This window comes from Petaurus breviceps, unplaced genomic scaffold, assembly GCF_028583685.1.
Source record: "Petaurus breviceps papuanus isolate PSGF00001 unplaced genomic scaffold, PetGlider_PUasm1.0 91041, whole genome shotgun sequence".
Lineage (NCBI taxonomy): Eukaryota > Metazoa > Chordata > Mammalia > Diprotodontia > Petauridae > Petaurus > Petaurus breviceps.
The window spans coordinates 10400261-10407054 of NW_027187400.1; the positions used below are offsets into that span (position 1 = coordinate 10400261).

Sequence of the window (6794 nt, forward strand, 5' to 3'; positions counted from 1 at the left end):
AGGCTAAACAAATGAGATGCAGGAATAAAAATAGAATATTACTGTTCCACAAGAAACCGTACAAGGAATCCCCAGAGCCTGAGCACTAAGCCTTTAAGCTAAGACTTTGGGGGCATCTGGTTATATGAAGAACTCAGAGGAGCATGGGAAGACTTACATGAATTTATGCAGAGTGAAAGAAGAACCAGGGAAATTGTATACACAATGACAACACCATAAACAAAGAAAGACAAAACATCACTGAGTCTCCGTCACTATAACGACCAAATTTTGTTCTGGAGAAGAGCTGAGAAAATATATCTCCCTTCCTTCTTACAGAAGTGGTGGACTTAGGGGCGACTAGGTAGTGCAGTGAATAGAGCACTGGCCTTGGAGTCAGGAGGACCTGAGTTCAAATCCAACCTCAGACACTTAACACAAAAACTAGCTGTGTGACCTTGGGCAAGTCATTTAACCCCAATTGACCTCCAAAAACAAAAAAAGAAAAAAAAAAGTGGTGGACTATGGTTATCAGGCATTATTGATGTTTTGGTTGGTTTTGCTAAGCTGCTTTTTGGGGGCCTGGTTCTTTTTCATTCTTACAGTTACAAAGGATAGCTTCCTTCTTAGGAATGAGGGAAAGATATATTTGGAAATAAAGGTGATATGTAAATGAAAATTTAAAAAAATTTTTTAAATGAATTAATAAATCAATTTATTATTAATTAATAAAATAAACAGTAAAAGTTGAATTAATAGATTCTGAGCACTGTGGGAGACAGACTTCTTGGAGGGAGGAGAGGTAGGCTCTATAGCATCACGGAGACCTTCCACCTCTGTTATTACAGTTACAACACAATCCCTGACCTCAGGGAGTTCCAAGTCTGACAGAAAAATCATAGAAATACAGGGTCATAGATTTGGAGCTGTAAAGGCCCTTAGAGGCCACTGAGCCCGACCCCCTCATTTTACAGATGAGGAAAACTGAGGCACACAGAGAATAAATTATTTACCCAGGGTCACACAGCTAGTAAGTGTTCAAGGGAGGATTTAAACCTAGGCTTCTTAACTCCACCGTAGCATGGCCTGATAAGAGAAGCCCAATCACCAGGTCTCAGGAGGCACCCAGACAGAAAAGGAAGATGCACCCCCTGCATCTATCTGGGAAGTTGCTTGAGGGGAGTCAGTACATTAGGCACCAGTAGACCAAGGCCTCTTCTACAGTCCCTGTCAGATGGTCATGACGGGGCTGCAGGACCCCTCATAGCCTGGCCGTCTTTTACCCTCCCTTCAGGCCCACAGGTCATCTCTGTCCACCTGGGTGAATGAGCACAGCAGGCTTTCCCAGCGTGGGACGGGCTTTTGGCAAAATGAATTTGGACTCTGGGGGAAATGAGATGGGGAGGGCAGATACTCAGGTGGGTTTCTTCACACCTTAGCTCTGTGCATTCTCACTCCAACACCCCAGGGAAAGAGCAACTGGCACCCCAGAGCTGGAAGGAGAGGAGTCCAGACTGCATAGGGAACCTTTCCTTCTCCAGCCCTTGGGGCAGGCCATAGCTCACTCCAGCCCATACCCAGTCTACCTCTCTCAGCCTCCTATGCCACATCCTGTCTTGAGCTATGTGATCCTCGAATGAGACAGTTGACAGAGATTAGAGAATGCTGGACATCAGACTAGAAGGAATATCAGAATATAGACTACTAGAGTTGGGAGGGACATTAGAATATGGAATGTCAGAGCTGGGAGGGCCCTTAGAACACAGAATGTCAGAGCTGAGAGCACCTTAGAACACAGAATGCCAGAGCTGGGAGGGGCCTTAGAACCCAGAATGTCAGAACCTAGAGAAGTAGAAAGAACACTGAATATGGAGTTGGAGGATTTGGGTTCAAATTTTGACTCTGCAACTTACTAAAAACCTCTGTGACTTTGGGAACAGAATGGCAGGGAATAAGCATTTATATAGAGTCTACTACGTGCCAAGCTAAATGTTGTTTTACAAACATCTCATTTGAGCCTCACAACAAACTTGGGAGGTAGGTACTCTTAATATCCCTGTTTTTCAGTAGAGGAAACTGAGGCAAAGAGGGTTAAGTGACTTGCCCAGGGTGACCCAGCTAGTAAGTGTCTGAGGTTGGTTTTGAACTCAGGTCTTCCTGACTTCAGGAGCAGTGCTCTATTGACTGTGCCATCAGCTGCCTTCTCAGAGACTTCAGGCAGGTCATTTAATTTCTCAGGGCCTTAGTTTTTTTATTTGTTAAATGAAGGTGAGTGGTTAGACTATATGACCTCAACGATTACTGACAGCCTTAAATCTAGGCTCTTCTGAGCAGAGTGGGAAGGAGCCTCAGCAGTCCAAAACCCCCAAGCTAATGCATGAAGCCCCTCAGACAACATTCCTGACAGCCTTCCCTCCTGCCCAGCCCAGTACCTCTAGGCAGCTCTCCTCGATTGCCGGCTGCCTATGTGTCTGTCGCTCCTCATCAAGGGAGGGAGGACATTAATGCATCTAATCACCTGTTCTGTATTCTATGTGTGCTGGGCCCTCAGAAACAACTGCATTGCGCCTCCCATTTTATTGACACACTGGGAATTGGATGTAACATGCAAACATATGCCCAGAAATGTGCAGAGGAGAGTTGTTCCTTAGGGCCCACAGTGCTGGCATTCTGGTGAAAAGGCCCAAGGCCTCGTTCAGGGGGGGATCAGGTTCCCCGGCCTAGCCTTGGGAACCTGCTTACACGAGGGTCAATGGGGCCAAAGCCGACGCTCCAGGACTTGACCCTTGGCTTTGCAACACAGTAACACAGGCAATAGAAGTCTCAGGTTACAAAATTCAGTGGCTCAAGGGACTGAAGAAGGACATGGTCAGGGTTTGGTCTCTGCGCTTATCCCCAACGCTCTAGCTTCTAGCTTCTAACCTTTAACCTTTTCAAAACAAGTGTGCCCTAGTCATAAGAAGAAGGCTAGATTTTGAAAAAGGTGATCTGGGCTCAAAGGGCCTCATCATCTGGTAGCTATGTGACCTTGAACAAGACACTGCCTCAGTGAGCCTCATTTTCCTTATCTGTAAAAGAAGAACTGTAAAAGTTGGACTAAATATTTTTTGAAACTACTAAATCTGTGATCCTGGGATTCCTCCCACCCCTAACATTCCAGAAAACTCTAAAATATTAACATAGCGCCCCTAGCTCTAACTCCTGGCCACGCCTCTTGTTCTTAGGCCTTAACTTTTCTTTAGCTTCTAATATATTTTCTGTCTGCCTAAGACCTAGCATTCCATTCCTGAAGCCCAGCCCCAAAGCAAAAAACAGAATAATATACTGAAAAGAATCAATCTGGACTAGTTAGAATCTCAACCTGGCTGTTCACTAGTGGTAGACACTTCGCCAACACAACTGATCTCTCTGGGTCTAAGCTGGCTCACCTATAAATAACAGATTTAGACTAGAGGCTTTCCAAAGAGCCCTTCCGGCTGGGACATTCAGCCTTCTAAGGTCTCTCCCTCCTCTCACAGGCAGTGTCCTCAGGCCCCTTTCAGTTCTAACCGTTCTGAAGTTCCTTCCAATTCTGACATCCTGTGCTCTAAGATACCTGACATTTATGTTCTAAGGCCCCTCCCAGATCTGACATTCTATGTTCTAAGGTCCTTCCCAGCTCTGATATTTTATGTTCTAAGTGCCCTCCCAGGTCTGACATTCCATGTTCTAAGGCCCCTCCCAGTTCTGACATTCCATGTTCTAAGGCCCCTCCCAGCTCTGACATTCTGTGTTCTAAGGGCCCTCCCAGCTCTGACATCATGTGTTCTAAGGTCCTTCCCAGCTCTGATATTTTGTATTCTAAGTGCCCTCCCAGCTCTGACATTCCATGTTCTAAGGGCCCTCCCAGCTCTGAAATTCCATATGCTAAGGTCTTTTTAAGCTTTGACACTGTATTGTATGGTCCCTTCTGGTTCTGACATTCTCTATTCTAAGTGTCCCTCTCGTCCTCAATCCTGGGAACCCCAGCCCTTAAACAGCACTTTGGTCTCGGAGAAAGGGACTGTGATCCGGATGGTATCTCCCCATCTCCTCACCCAGTTCAGTCTATTGTAACCAGTCTCTGTGATCCTCCTATTCCCCGGGGTCTCCTAGTGATGCCAGTCCTGTCCCCAGGGAGGACTTGAAACCCACCTGGACCAATTCTTACAACCTCTGGAAGCAGATAAATCCTTTAGCTCAAACACTAGTTGGCCTGGTCCAGGCTGAGAATCCATGATTTGGAGTCAGAAGCATGGATTGGAGACTGAATTACAGACTCATAATCTATTATGTGACCACAAAGGCCAGTCACTTCATCTCTAAACCTCAGTTTCCCTGTACCAGCTAACTCACAGGGTAGTTACTAAAATAATTTATAAATGTGAAAGTACTATGTAAGGAAGGCTGTTGTCCTGTGACATCACTAATAGAAGGCTGGCCTCCAAGCCAGGAAGACCCAGCTCCAAGCCTGACAAGTGTTGGGTGTGTGACCCTGGGCAGGGAGCTTAATCTCTCAGTACAATTAGTCTCTCTGAGACTAATTTGCAGAGGAGAGCCAACCTGTATGGATAGGGGGAATTTGCTCACTGGGAAGGTGATATCAATGAAATCTCAGCTCCAGGCCCTCTGCAGGGCCGATCCCTACACAAGAATGAGTTGTTATCACCACTCTATTTCTTTTTGTGCCCTCAGTTTCTAGAAGGACAGTAGAGTGAATAATAATAACCTCTCTTATCTGCATGGTACTTTATGGCAAAAAGAACTTTCAAATATATTATTTGTCCCATAATTTTATCAGTGACTTGGATAAAGGCAAAGAGGCATGCTTTTCACATTTGTGAATGCTACAGAGCTGGGAGGGAGAGACAGCTAAATACAAGGGGCTCTTAACCTGGGGCCCACCCATCTCCCAAGGAGTCAATGGGTAGATTTTAGGGGGTCTAGAGGGTGAACCAGGATGGGAAAAAATGACATCTTTATTTCAATATAATTGTTCTCCTTTATGAGCTTACATGTTTTATGTTAAGCATTTTAAAACCTCCACAGGCTTCCCCAATCACTAACCAAGGAGGGATCTATCCCACAACAAAGGTCAAGAGCCTGTGCTTTATACAAAGGGTCACCTAGCTACTTAGTTTGGGTTAGGGCCTAGGGAGTGGGGTGGGGTGGAGCCTATGAGGAGGCTGAGGGGATGGTGTTGGGGAGGGCAGGTGAGCCTTGGGAAGCTCCAGGATCGGGAACAGCAGATCCCACAGGCTTTCCAGCCAAGCTCCTCCCCAGCCCTCGCCCCTCCACGGTCCCCCTTTCCTTACTGCTCTACCATGTGACAAAGTCACCCCCTTGTTACAGCTGCTGTTCTTCAGAACTTAATTAGAGCACTTAATTAGAGCACGCTGCCTTTCTCCCCTCTCTCTAATTAACATGCCAAGGACTCACAGACTAAACACCCCAAATAATGCATTCAGGCTGCCTGCAGCCAGACCTGCCCTCATTACTAGGCCGGAGGTGGGATGGGGGTCGAGGGTGGGGGCTTGGGGTGGGAGTGAGGGGAGGTGGCAGGCCTTGCTTTGTATCAGAAAAACAAAGGACAAAAAGAGAGGAAGGAAAAGAGTCCAGCCCCAGGAGACCCTCCCTCTTCCACTGTCTTGGAGGCAACAGCTGATTCCCAGTAGCCACAGAGGCCACTGAGCCTGATGGGTGTGGTGGGGATTCAGAAACTAGGAGATAGGAGATAGGGAGGAGGAAGGGACAGAGAGTCTATAAGGCTCCCCCAAGGGAGGCAGCTCAGGGTTGTAGGCCCACATGATAGAGGAAAGAGGGAGGAATTCAAGTCAGAGGATCACAGCCTGGCCTAAGCCGTGCAAATGACAAGCTGTGCGACCCTGGACAAGTCACTTCACCTCCGTGGCCCTCAGGTTCCTTAATTGTAAAACAGGGAATAATCTTTGCAATAGCTACCTCACAGGCTTGTAAGGAAAGGGCTTGGTAAACTCTAAAGTGATTTAGAAAACATCAGGTCTTATATTCCAAAGAAAATGACAAAAAAATTCAACTAACTCACTGCATTTGTACTCAAGTCTCCTTCCAATGACTTACCAATGGACTCTCCAAGCTTAGGTCTACAAAGATCAAGGCCCCGTTGGAGTGATGTGCTGGCAAAAGTTCTGAACCTAGAGTCAGAAGACCTGGCTCTGACATGTCCTTGCAGGGTGACCCTAGGCAAGTCACATGCCCTCAAGGAGCCTTATTCCTTGTGTAAAGTGAGGGGGTGGAACTAGACCTTTTATGTACCTTGCATCTTTACCATTCTATACTGTAAGAATCTTCCCAGGGGTGGCTAGGTGGTGCAGTGAATAGAGCACTGCCCTTGGAGTCAGGAGGACCTGAGTTCAAATACTGCCTCAGACACTTAACACAAAACTAGCCATGTGATGTTGGGCAAGTCACTTAACACCAATTGCCCTACCTTCCCCCCTCCAAAAAAAAAAAAAAGCAAAAAAAAGTCTTCCCGGCTCTAACTTTCCATGTTCTAAAGTCCTTCCCATATCATGTTCCAAGGTCTCCTCTGGTTCTAACATTCTCTGGTCTAAGGACCCTCCTAGCTCTGTTCTAAGTGCCCAACAACTTCTGAAATTCTGTGTTCTAAGAGTACTCCCAGCTCTGACATTCTCTGTTCTAAGCCTCCTCTCAATTCTGACATCCTGTGTTCTGAGGCCTCCCAGCTCTGACATCCTGTGTTCTGAGGGTCCTCCTAGCTCTGACATCCTGTGTTCTAAGGGCCCTCCCAGCTCTGA

General features: G+C 46.6%; 1 protein-coding gene across 2 annotated transcripts in view; it reads right to left on the minus strand.

Moving 5' to 3' along the window:
* EPHB2 (EPH receptor B2) overlaps positions 1-6794 on the minus strand; it is a 257539-nt gene that overhangs the window by 177453 nt on the left and 73292 nt on the right. The window lies entirely within an intron of this gene.